A 12716-nucleotide genomic window follows, 5' to 3' on the forward strand; every position below is an offset into this window, starting at 1 on the left:
CTCTCTCTCTCTCTCTCTCTCTCTCTCTCTCTCTCTCTCACTCTCTCTCTCAGCCCTGCCTGCCTCCTGGCCCTGCCACAGTGGGCTCAGGCCAGGCCAGCCTTGCCTGTCAGCTCTGTCCTAACCCCACCTTCCCCACACACAAGCCAAAAAGGTACAAATGTAAGGGAGGGGGCCAGGGAGGGAAGAAGAAGCCACAGGGCAGCAGCAAAACTGGACGGAGGAAGCAAGGCCCTGAGGGGGGTGTGCAGGCAGGTGGCAGAGAGGGCCTCATTTGCTGGACCATCTGTCCTGAGTGAAGGAAATGCAGCCAGCTCTGCAGGCCAGGGCCCTACTATACAAACACTCACACATGTACATACCCACACACACGTATATACACAACTACATGCACACACATATAGACATCCACCCACGCACAAATACCCACAGAATCTTACACACACAAAGATACACTCACACACATCCTCTCCCACATATGCACACATAAATGTACACAAATGGCAACTGCACACACATACACAAACATGCATACTCACCTATATGTAGTCATATACTCACACACGTGCATACACCCAGGCACAGAGATAAACATAACCATATGCACACATGTGCTTAAACTAACACCCATATGTAGTCAAACATGCCCAGACTTATGCACATCATCACATACTCCCACATGCCTACATTCTCTCTCACATGCACCCACACACCCGGGCACAAATACATCCAGAGCTCTTTCCCCAGTGTCATCCTGCCAGGCTTTGAGTCCTCTACCCCCATTCTCTGTACCCCCTTCATACTCCATACCCCTTTCAACCACCCAGCAGTCCTTCAAGGTCACGCCAGACTGCCACTCTTGTCAAGAAAGCAAGGGGTGGCAAAGACTTGATGGGTAAGAGTTTAACACCATGGCGAGAAGTATTGATCACAGTCTTGTTCTGGGGATGCTTAAAATGGAGGGAGAAAGAGAAGGCAACTAACACAATCAAAGAGGGAAGGAGGGGACAAGACCAGTATTTCCAGCTACCTCCAAGGCCTGAGGCACTGTTAACACACTACTTGATTGTCGTAAGGAAGATGACAGGGTGCGCAGACTCAGGGCACTGAGCTGGTTTGAGTCTTGGCTGTACCACACCCTGGCTGCATGATCTTAGCTTCTTAGAATCTCTGAGCTAAGATGGGGATCACTCGTTCCTCACCAAAGTATTGTGCAGTCTCATGAGATCACGCCTGGACTGTGGTCACCTGGTGCCTGGCACATGCTAAGAACTCAGTAAATCTTGACTATTTTAATCTCATTAACTATTATCCATATTTCAAAGATTTATTAAAGAACCATAATCCAGGTGAGGGCTCCAGGTTATTTCAAAGTATCTTCTGTTTTGAATGAACCAAAATGGTGTCCATGGGCTAGACTCTTCAATCAGTACTGCCTGGCGGTACTGAACATCCACTGTTACCTGATTATGTTCCCCACATGCAGCCCTGGAGGAGGAATAGCCTCTGTTCCCAAAAAGTTTAGCTTCCCCTAGAGAAGAAAGAGAAGTTTGGAAGCAAACACAGTAAAAGGAAATAGATTAAAAATGAAGAAAACAGGGCTTCCCTGGTGGCGCAGTGGTTGAGAGTCCGCCTGCCGATGCAGGAGACACGGGTTCATGCCCCAGTCTGGGAGGATCCCACATGCCGCGGAGCGGCTGGGCCCATGAGCCATGGCCGCTGAGCCTGCGCGTCCGGAGCCTGAGCTTGCAACGGGAGAGGCCACAACAGTGAGAGGCCCGCGAATCCAAAAAAAAAAAAAAAAAAATGAAGAAAACAACCCACAGCCATTTGCACATAAGGAAAATGAGTCTCGGAGAAGCAAAATGAAAATTTGCCCAAGGACACACAGCTCGATAAAGGGCAGAGCAGGAACTTGAGCTCAGGCTTGCCTTGGTGTCAAATCTCATGCTCTTTCCTCTGTACGTAAGTGCTCAAGCGACTTCACTTTTAGAGCAAAATATAACCTCTGGCAGATTGGGTGGTGGGTTCCTAGCAAGGATGGTCTAAACCCCTCAGAGTGACTCAAAGTTGATGAAAATAAAAAGTCATAGAGAATGGATAAAGAAAATAAAATGAGAAGTTTTAAATTTCTCATCCATAAACAAAGCAAAATACATAAACAACCCAGGAATGGCCCTCGCAGGAGATAACACTATGCATTTTTACAGAAGGACTTACAAGACCTGAATGAATGGGAAGATATGTCGTATTTCTATGTTTGAAGACTGACTATGAAGAAAGTGTTCATGTTTCCAACTTTACACAGAACTTTAACCAATTCTAATAAAAATCCTAAGGGAATTTTTTTTGAACTTGGAAAAATGAGTCTAAGTTTCATATGGAAGAATGAATAAAGTTGGGCAAGAAAATATTGAAAAAAGAAACATAGTGATGGAACTAGGCGTACTGGATATGAAAACTTATTTATACATCTATAAAATTTAAAACGTCGGTATTAGTGCAAGAACACACAGGTCAATAAAACAGTATATGTAGCCGGAAACAGATATTGGTACATGCGAGAACTTAATATCAAATCAAGGATGCTTCACAAATCAGTGAGAACAGGATGGATGATTCAATAAACAGACCTGGGGAAATTGGATACCTGGGGGGAAATCCTGTTAAGTGTCTCACTTCACAGGGCTTCCCTGGTGGTACAGTGGTTGAGAATCTGCCTGCTAATGCAGGGGACACGGGTTCGAGCCCTGGTCTGGGAGGATCCCACATGCCGCGGAGCAACTAGGCCCGTGAGCCACAACTACTGAGCCTGCGCGTCTGGAGCCTGTGCTCCGCCACAAGAGAGGCCGCGATAGTGAGAAGCCCATGCACCGCGATGAAGAGTGGCCCCCGCTTGCCACAACTAGAGAAAGCCCTCACACAGAAACGAAGACCCAACACAGCAAAAGTAAATAAATTAATTAATAAACTCCTACCCCCAACATCTTCTTTAAGAAAAAAAAAAAAAGAGTCTCACTTCACAGCATATATTCAAAAAAGCAAACCTAGGAAGAAATGTAACTGAATATTTATCTAACTCCTCTCTAAACACAACTACAAATACTGGGAGGAGCTACAGTAGAAAAGAACAAGATTGAACTATGTACAAATGTGAAACTTCCGAAAGACAAAAATCAACGTAAGACAATGGCTGCAGCTGGATGATGTGTACAGGGAGGCGTTCAATATTCTATTCACTCTGCTTTTGTGTATGCTTGAAAATGACCATAGTTAAAAAGAAAGGTTTTTTAAAAACATAAATTTAAAAGGCAAACAACCACAGGGAAAAATACCTTTACCACCCGTATGGCATATAAACATCTTTAAGGGGTAAGGTGCTCTTCCAAAATGACTAACATAAGCATCAGCAGACAGGAAGTGATTGTTTGTGGATTACCTACCCTCTGAGCATCCAATCCCCCTTCCTTCTTCCTCACAGTCCTGGATTTCTATTGAAAATCCACAGGTTCTGGGGATGCTGACTCCATCCCCTGCCCTGAGGAGATCTTGTGACCTGGCTACACCAATCAATTCATCCCATTCCCCAGCCACTGTGATTGGCTTGGAAGGGGCATGTGACCAAGCCAGCCCCAACAGGATGAGCCTCAGGGCTTCTAATAGGAACAGGGACTGAGAAGTTTCTTCTTTCCTGCTGGACCTTAATGGAGCCTCAGAAGCTCTGGGAGAACCCTGGGTACTAGGAGTGGTGAGAAGTCTCTCTGAAATAAAGCCAACGCTGGGAAGCTGAGCCAAGAAGAGATGAGAGAGGGGAGGGCTCTGCGATATTTTTTTGACTCCTGGACCAAGTTTCACCTAAAGCTATACCTACTCCTATATAAATGCAAATGGACAAAAAATCCATTTTTTATGGGCTTCTATTACTTGTAACCAGAAGCAACCAAACTAAAATGAATGAGGTGAATGAGCCTGAATGTGTAGAGATCTCCAAGCACGCCCCCCAGCAGGAGGCAGACGGCAGATGTGGCACGTGCTCCACAGGTGGGCAAGGAAGCTCAGCGAGCGCTGGTGTGGGTAGGCTTCCCCTCACTCGGAGGTTCAGGAGGTCTCACCTATGCTCTGGTTCCAGGCTCCCCACAGCGCCCTTCTCTCTCCCTCTCTCTGAGGGAGTAGACTCAGACCACCTGGGCCCCCAGAGTCACCGCAGCAGGCAGCCCTCCCTCAGTAATATAACTTGCTCTGCCCAGGAAGGTGGTGAAACATCTGGGGGCAGGTGCTCTTGGGCTATTTTACTAGGGATCCATAATATGCAATCTGAAGCTTCCTTCCCCTGCCCTGAGTTTGGAAGGCAGATCAGAGACTCTTCCAGAAGAATGCAGCTTCACTGGGGTGGTCAGCATTGCATGGGAGTGACCAAGAGCAGCGGCCAACTCTGCCAGCCATCTGGGTGGGATGTCTTCAACTTTACAGGGCCAGAATGGAGCCTTCTCTATACACCCAGAGAGGACCAAACTCAGGGGCAGTTAAATCAAGACACCTGTTGGACAAACCCAGTGGCCAGGTGTGTTCATCCACGGTGGTGGACCTTCCTTTTTAGATCTGGAATGTTCAGGCCCATATGCAGGGTGCCTCCGGGCATCTCAGTCCCCGAAGTGGCCTAATGAGCATGATGTTGGGGCCAGTGAGGACGCTGATCCTCCCCCAGGCATGGGGAGGCCTGATGGTGTGAACTGCCCCCTGCACAGTGTCTGTGCTGAGAGGCCAGAACCCTCAACGCCCCACCTTCTGTTCCAGGCCCCTGAACTCTGCCCCAAAGTGTATTTACCAAATTTGCTTCTAGAAAGCCCACTTTTTAAGACAGCTCTTTTCCATAATCACTCTTAACTTTTTTTATAATTATTTATTTTCCTAGTTGTTACTTTTGCACTCTTTCTAATTCCATTTTGAACATAATATTTGATAGAGACGAAAGAATCTAACAAATGTGTTAAAATGTATAGTATGAAAATGACCCCCCCACCTCACCACCCAACTTAGAAGCTAGACCATCACCAGTAAGGTGTAACCACCTATCCCATCCCCATACTCTCCCCAACCCAAAGCAGCCAAATCTTGATTTTTGTGTTTATCATTCATTTAAGTTTCGCGTAATTTTTTTCACATGAGAATGATTTATAAAATTGGAATCAAACTCTGTGTAGTCTTCTGTAGACTTGCTTACTTCACTTAATATGTTTCTAAGATGTATTCATGTTGTTCCAAATAGCTGAGATTTGCTCGTTTTCATTGCTGCCTTCTATTCCTTTGTGTAAATGTCTTCTAATTTATATATCCATTCACCAGTCTACAGACATTTAAGATGTTTGAGTTGTTGGGGGTTTTGTGCTGTACCAAACATGCTCCTAGAAACATTCCCGCATGCATCTCATACAAGAAGCTCTCTGGGCATTGCTGGGTCAGTGTATATTCAAATGTTCAGTTTCACAAGATAAGGTCTAATTGCGTTCCCACATTCTCCCTTTAAGTGTGTGGTTACCTGTATTATTATTCCCCGTTACTCACTCCCCCACCGATAAGGGGATTGATTGTAAATCTCTTCTGATATCTGTGGCACGCAGTGTCTTGCTATAGAGGACACCTCCCTGCCAAGTGACTTGCATTGACTAATGGAACATGAGAAGAAGTGTCAAGTACCTTATCTAAGCAGGAACTCTAAAAGCCATCACAAGGTTCCGCCTTTGCTCTTTTTCCCTCTGCCATGAGATTCTCATGTCCCAGATGGGAGCTCTTCCATCAGTCTGGATCCTAAGATGAAGATACATGGAGCAGAGCTGCAACCAACATAAATGACAAAAGATTTTGAGAAATAAAACTTTGTTGTTATAAGCTGTCTGTTACTGTATCATAATACAGTAAACCTGACTGATACAAGATGTTCCACTAATATTTATTGAGCATTTCCCATATGTCAGGCACGTTCTGGGTTCTGTAAAAGCAATGATGCCCAAGAGAGACAACATTCGTGGCCTCATGGAGTTCAACCTCTACCAACAAGCATCTGGTCCCAAAGGCTCTAGAGATTTCCTAGTATAACTCTCAGGGACAAACTCATTAGTTAGGCCTCTTTCCACCAGAAGCAACATGCTTGATAAAGAAACATGTTCACTGATTCTCAGAAAGTCCAGAAATTACACTGGAAGCTGGGACAGGACAGATCCAGAAGCAAATAATTTACTCAGGGCCCATTCTTTCTATTCTCTCTGTCTCTCAGCTCTGTTTTCCTCTGTGTTTGTCTTCATTCTCAGACAGCCTCTTCTCTCATGGTGGCAAGCTGGCCACCACTAGATCCAGGGCACTCCTTCATAGCTCTAAGACCACCAATTCAAACAAAGGTCCTGGGCCTGACTCCCAGAGCCAAACTGGGCCACAAGCCCATCCCTGAACCAATCAATGTCCAGGGAGATTAAAATACATTTATTGGCCCAGGCCTGGGTCATGTGCCACTCCTGGACCTGGATGGGATCACCCTACCCAAATTATGTAGGTCAAAAACATGGTAGGGGTGGATGCCCTCAGGAAAAATTAGGGCACTCTTACTAGAAGGGGAAACAGATGCTGGACAGGCAAACCACAAATTTCCCTAAGCAATTTCATTCCCCTTAACAATGGTACACTGGAACTACAGAACTAGGCTTATGAGAGACAACTGTACATCCCTTCCAAACTCCATATTCAGTGGCATCACATTGGTGTGAAATCACCACCATGAAAGTATTTACATCATAGGAATAGACAAGCACTACACATCAGGGCTTTCATTTTCCCAGAGGTAGTTACACATTTACTAACCCACCACTGCCCCAACCCTAAGTTTCCTATTGGTTATAGTTCCAGCTCTGCCCCTGTCACAGTGTCATTTGGACAAGTCCCTGGCCCTCTCTGGGACTTGATTTTTCCCAATTGTAAAGTGAAGAAGTTAAGCTCACTCCTTTTGAAGGTATTCTCCATCTTTGACATCTGTGAGACCCTGAAGTGTGTGTGGGTGTGTGTGTGCACGCGTGTGCATGCGTGCACACATGCACGGAAGTTTCTATTTGCTTTCTCTGCATCATAAATCACAAATGCAGTCCTTGACTATAAACTCCAATATAATTTGGTGAGCTGTACCTCTTGACTTGGGCTATTAAATCATTTTCCCTCCAAAGGTACACATGTTGTGGCATAAGGAGCAAACTGCTGACAGATGGTGGAGAAAATTCGCAGGCCCATAATTGAGACTTATTTTCATACATACATGCCAGTTTGAAATCTAATTGCCAATAAAATAATACTGTGATACTGCCACATCTAATGCCTCTGCCACTCTCCAAAGTTACACTTGAATCCACTAGTAAATTCTAATCTCCCAGAGAAAAATACTTCCCCCTCTCCATCGGAAAAGCAATGCGATAAATCCACGTACGGTAGTTCATTTTCAAATGCGAGCCTCCTTTCCCTGGTCCCCAAACAGCCCTCACTTGGCTAATGTTAGTGCCTGCCTGAGAGCTGTAGATATTCTTTGTTTACTTGACAGAGCAGAGCACAGATGTGGCTTGGCGAGTCTGCAATGAGATCTTTAGCAGAGAAATGCTCTGATGGGCCAGGTTCCTCCCCCTTTTGGAATGACCCAGTACCATGCTTTGGAGATATTTTACCCCAACTGTGGGGAAGTGGCCAGAGACCTGGCACCACCTGCTGAGCAAGGGAAAGTGGAGGAGCCCCGATCTCCCCTCCCTGCTTTTCTATTTTCACCCTCCTGATGAAAAGGTTTGAGGATAGATCGATCCAGATCAATTGGGGCTGTAAATAAACATGGGCTTTCAGTGGGATGAAGGTGCGCAGGGGCAGGGTTCATTTGTGTCTACTGAAAAACGCAACCTGTCGCCCAAACCACAAGCCTGCTGCTAATAGCAGTAATAGCCATCCTTCACACATCAGAGCTTTGCCTGGTTTACAGAGAAATCGGTATTGCGGGCTGAATCTATGCCAGGTCTGTGCCGGGCTCAGAAAGGGTGTGGTAAATACTGTGAGTATGGTCCTTGCCTACACAGTCTTTACATTAGCCCTGGCAGGTGGATTATTATTTTTCCCATTTTACAGACAGTAAACTGAGGCTCAGAGTGGCTAAGTAATTCTCCCTTCAAGATGCACAGTGATTAGCAGTGGTGAGATTCAAACTCAGACTGTCTGACTTAACTCCAAGTCCAGTTATTTTGTAACAAGGATTAAGTAAGACTAACTACGGAAGCTCTAAAAAGTTCAGTTCCCTTTCTCCCACCCCAGCCCTACCTCCACCTGTGGTCTTAGTTCTTCCACCTGAGAGCACATCTTTCCCACCTCCCACATACAGGTCTTTAAATATTTTGAAGTCTGTTATCACAGTCTCCTGAGGCTTCCTTTTCCCATGCAAAACACACACAGTTTCTTCAGAAATTCCCCAAATCATCACCTGACATCTAGATCACTATTTCTCAAATGGTAGTGAGCACAGGAAGCATCTAGAGAATTTGCTGAAATGCAAATTTTGACTCAGGAGTTCGGGGTGGGGCCTAAACATCCACATCTCTAATCACCTCCCAGGGGATGCAGATGCTGTTGGTCCATGGACCACACTTTGAGTAGCATCCACAGGGTACAGACCTGCGCTGTCCAATGTCGACAGCCACTGGCCACATGGGGATATTGAGCACTTGAAGTGTTGCTAGTGCAACGGAGGATCTCAATTTTTATTACACTTAATTTTAATTATTTAAATTTTAAATTTAAAAACAAAAGCAGTATGAAATATTTTCCCACTAAATACACACTTTTGTTTCAGTCTCACTTTGACCATTGAAAATTTAGAGTCTGAACTGAGATGTGCTGGAAGTGTAAGGTACACACTGGATTTCAAAGACTTAGCACTTAAGGGGAAAAACAGAATAATATCTATTAATAATTTGTTTATATTGATTACATGCTGAAATGATAATGTTTTGGATAGGTTGGGTTATCTAAAATATAATACTGGCTACTAGAAAAATTTTAATTTTAGACAGATAGATAGACAGACAGATAGATAGACAGATAGACAGATAGACATGGCTTGCATTATATTTCTGTTGCACAGCCTGGTCTAAATCATTCCCCAGCCTGACCACTTTTTTTCTGGCTGAGCTCCATCTCACCAACATTCCACTGATACGTGGTCTAGACACTATACTCAAATTGATACCACCTGAGGTCTATTGGGTTGTTTTGCATGAGTTTGGGGGGCAACCACATCACACCAACCCCTGTGTCTTTTTGGCATGACCTGACATTCATCCAGCTCTCCTCTAGCCCCAACATCTATAGTCTAGATTTATCACTGTTAAGACAGTACAGTTTTCCCTAGTCAGTCTCTCCTGTTTGCTTCAGCCCATTCTTCCTGCCACTAAGGGTCTCCCTTGCATCTTGATTCCATTATTCAACATTTCCTTGTCAGCTTCACAGCTCCCTCATATTTGGTAAGTTTGCCTTCATGTCTTAAACCAGAGCAGCAATTAAATTGTTAAAGGAGAAAGGCCACATCTAGAGATTTATCTCAGACCCCCAGAGCCCTGCTTCCAGAACAACAGCAACCCATTCATCAACACCCTTTGGGTACCACACTTCACTCTACCGTCTGTGCTATCCCCTAAATCCTCTTCTTCCTCTATCTGTAGCAAGGTAAAAGAGCTTGTCCACAGTTCAGCTGCAATTCCATTTCCCAAAAACTTCCACAGGGAAATAACCATCGATGTATGAGAAAATACAGCCAAAAGGAAGTGTGTAACAGTGCTATTTATAATAGAAAATAGTAAGGAACAACTTCTATGATGTCTACAACAGGAATTGGTTAAAATAGAGTATGGTAAGTCCACCTACTGTAATGATCTGCATACATTTTAAAAATGATATTATAGAAAAATATTTAACGACATGGAAAATTGTCCTCATTATATTTAAGTGCTAAAAGCATGTTACAGAACAGTATGCAAAGAACAATAGTATTTTTAAGTATGTATTTATATTAAGTTGGAAAAAGACTGGTGCAAAAATATATCAAAATGGTAAACATGGTTATCTCTCGATGATGGAATTGAAATCACTTTTATTTTCCATGCCAAGTGCCCTGCTTACATTATCTTGTTTAATACCTGCTGCAACTCTGTGGAACAGGTAAAATCATCTTCATTTTACAAGAAGACCAAAACCAAAGCTCATAGAAGTTATCCAGCCTGTTCCAGGCCCCTCCGGAGGAAGCACAGGGCCATTGGAGATCCAGTCCCCCTGGCTCAGTCCAAGGCTCTTCCCCAAGACCCACAGTCTCCCTCCTATGGGGTAGGGCCTGGAGGGTTCCGTAAGTATGGGATATCCAGATTTCAGCCAAATGTCCGATTACAGCCATTACTTATATCTGTGCTTTAAATCTATTCCCCTCTCACCTACTTGAGGACATAACTGTAGCCATCTTTCCCCTCTCTCCCATTTCATCATATGCCTCCTCACTACTGATCATTCAGTTCAGCATACAAACATGCTCTTATTATTTATTTGTTTATTCATTCATTCATTGGTTTATTTATTTAAAAAAAAAAAAAGCCTCTCCTAACCTCACTTTTCCCTCCAGGTACCACCTCATTTCTCTCCTTCCGTTTAGAGCAAAACTCCTTGAAAAGGAGCACAAGGGAGTATTCAACAAATGGTACCAATTTTTAGGAACCCCATCAAACATGGAAACGAGATGACAGGGTGGCCAGCTTTGCAAGACACAATTATCTCATTTGCTGCTCAGAGCCAATGACAGGACATTCTGCCATTTTACTGATGCCCATTTGCGAGGAATAGCTGAACTGGCAGAAGCAGCTTCAAACCCATGGCCCCTGGTTCCCAGAGGACATCTACAGAGAGAATATGAAGAGACTCCCAGGACCCAACCCCCAGAACATACCCCGCCTCTTTTAGAAGAGCAGCAGTGACGGCTCCTCCCGAGGATGAGTATCAAACCCAATCCAGCCTGTTGTGTAAATCATAAGAGTATCATCATTTCATGCTTTCTGAGCACTTCTGTTACCTGGCTAATGTAAGCGCATAGTCTCTGGCGTCAGACAGATCTGCATTTGAACCCTAGTTCTGTTACTTACCATCTGTATGACCTCGGGAAAGTTTTCTAACCTCTGAACCTCCATTTCCTCAATTGTAAATAAATCGTCATGAATCAACAGAAAAGACAAAAGCACACTGAAAACTTGGTGCCTAGTACATAGATGTCCCTAAAACTGTACTGATTAACAGTAGCTATTGACCTCACAACAGCACTGCACTTCAGGGTAGTGTAGTGGTAGGGTCCCTTTCTGTGGGGACTGGCCCTCCAGACAAATGCCACATTCAATGAGATGTTTCCCTTTTGGTCACCAGCCTATCCCCTGTATAGGGTGAAGCCTCTGGTCTCAAGTCATACAGAAGAACACACAACTCTGTTAGAGTACAGTGGGATTAATTCCCATGCAAAAGCTACCATGGGATTATAAGAGCACATTAGGATTGCAGTGACATAATTCAGAAGGATTCTAGCGGGTTGACTCTAATTCAAAAGGATTCTAGGGGGGTTGGCTCCTAGGTACTCAAGCTTGTGAAGACTTGGTTATCTCCATGAGACCATGGCTACTCCCAGGTAGCCCCATAAAAGTGACTCCTCTCCAGGGCACACAGTGCTGTCTGAGATCCTGGTATTACACCCAGTGATAGAACTTCCCTCCTGGCCCGGAGCACACAAGGTGGACACAGAACTTTCTCTGCAGAGACCTTCCAAGATCAGGCCCCACCATCACTGTGTGCCACACCCTGCCTGGAGGAGTAGGCCTAGTAATTCTTTGCTCTCCCTGGGGATGGGGCTCCTCCCCATCTTCCTCAGCTACATCTAAAGGGGCTATAGAATTTGCAGCAGTCCTCTGTGCTTGCTTTACTGACATCTGGGGAGGGTATGTTCTCTGGGCGAGGGCCAACTTGGTTAGAGGAAAAAGGATCTGATCTTGGTTTCTCCTTTGGACTAAGAGAATCCTCTGACTCCATGCTTGAGAAGGAAGGGTCTACCCCTCAGTGCCCACAGCCACCTGCAGACCGCTGTCCCCCTACAAACTTTCAGGAAGTCTCTTGCTCCTGGCATTCCCCAACCTCATCACCATCTACCATGTTTCCCAAATTGTGTTCCACAGATACTAATCCTACAAAATGCTTCACTGACTAGAGGTTCCATGGTCCCATATGTTTGGGAATCACAAATCCTATACCTCCATCCTGCAGATTCACCAGATACAGAGGTTTGTTAAAAACTAGGAGAGGGCTTCCCCGGTGGCACAGTGGTTGAGAGTCCGCCTGCCAATGCAGGGGACACGGGTTAGTGCCCCGGTCCGGGAAGATCCCACATGCTGCGGAGCGGCTGGGCCCGTGAGCCATGGCCGCTGAGCCTGTGCGTCCGGAGCCTGTGCTCCACAACAGGAGAGGCCACAGCAGTGGGAGGCCCGCGTACCGGAAAAAAAAAAAAAAAATTGAAAAAATTGAAAATCATGTGAGACTATAGAAAATTGATTACTTAATTAAAACTATTTTTAATAACCATCCTTTCTGTTGTCTAACCTCCAAATATTTTTTAAAGACCTCTATACTTACTGCCT

General features: G+C 44.9%; 1 long non-coding RNA gene across 2 annotated transcripts in view; it reads right to left on the bottom strand.

The window, feature by feature from the left end:
* Nucleotides 1-6835, bottom strand: part of LOC113632548 (uncharacterized) — a 373770-nt gene extending 366935 nt beyond the window's left edge. For both annotated transcript variants that reach the window (XR_003437861.1, XR_003437860.1), the window contains exon 1: nt 5695-6835. This is a non-coding gene — a long non-coding RNA (uncharacterized LOC113632548). The remainder of the gene's footprint in view (nt 1-5694) is intronic.
* Nucleotides 6836-12716: the final 5881 nt, after the last annotated feature.

Source organism: Aethalodelphis obliquidens, unplaced genomic scaffold, assembly GCF_003676395.1.
Source record: "Aethalodelphis obliquidens isolate GAN/ISIS:26980383/991018 unplaced genomic scaffold, ASM367639v1 scaffold37, whole genome shotgun sequence".
NCBI lineage: Eukaryota > Metazoa > Chordata > Mammalia > Artiodactyla > Delphinidae > Aethalodelphis > Aethalodelphis obliquidens.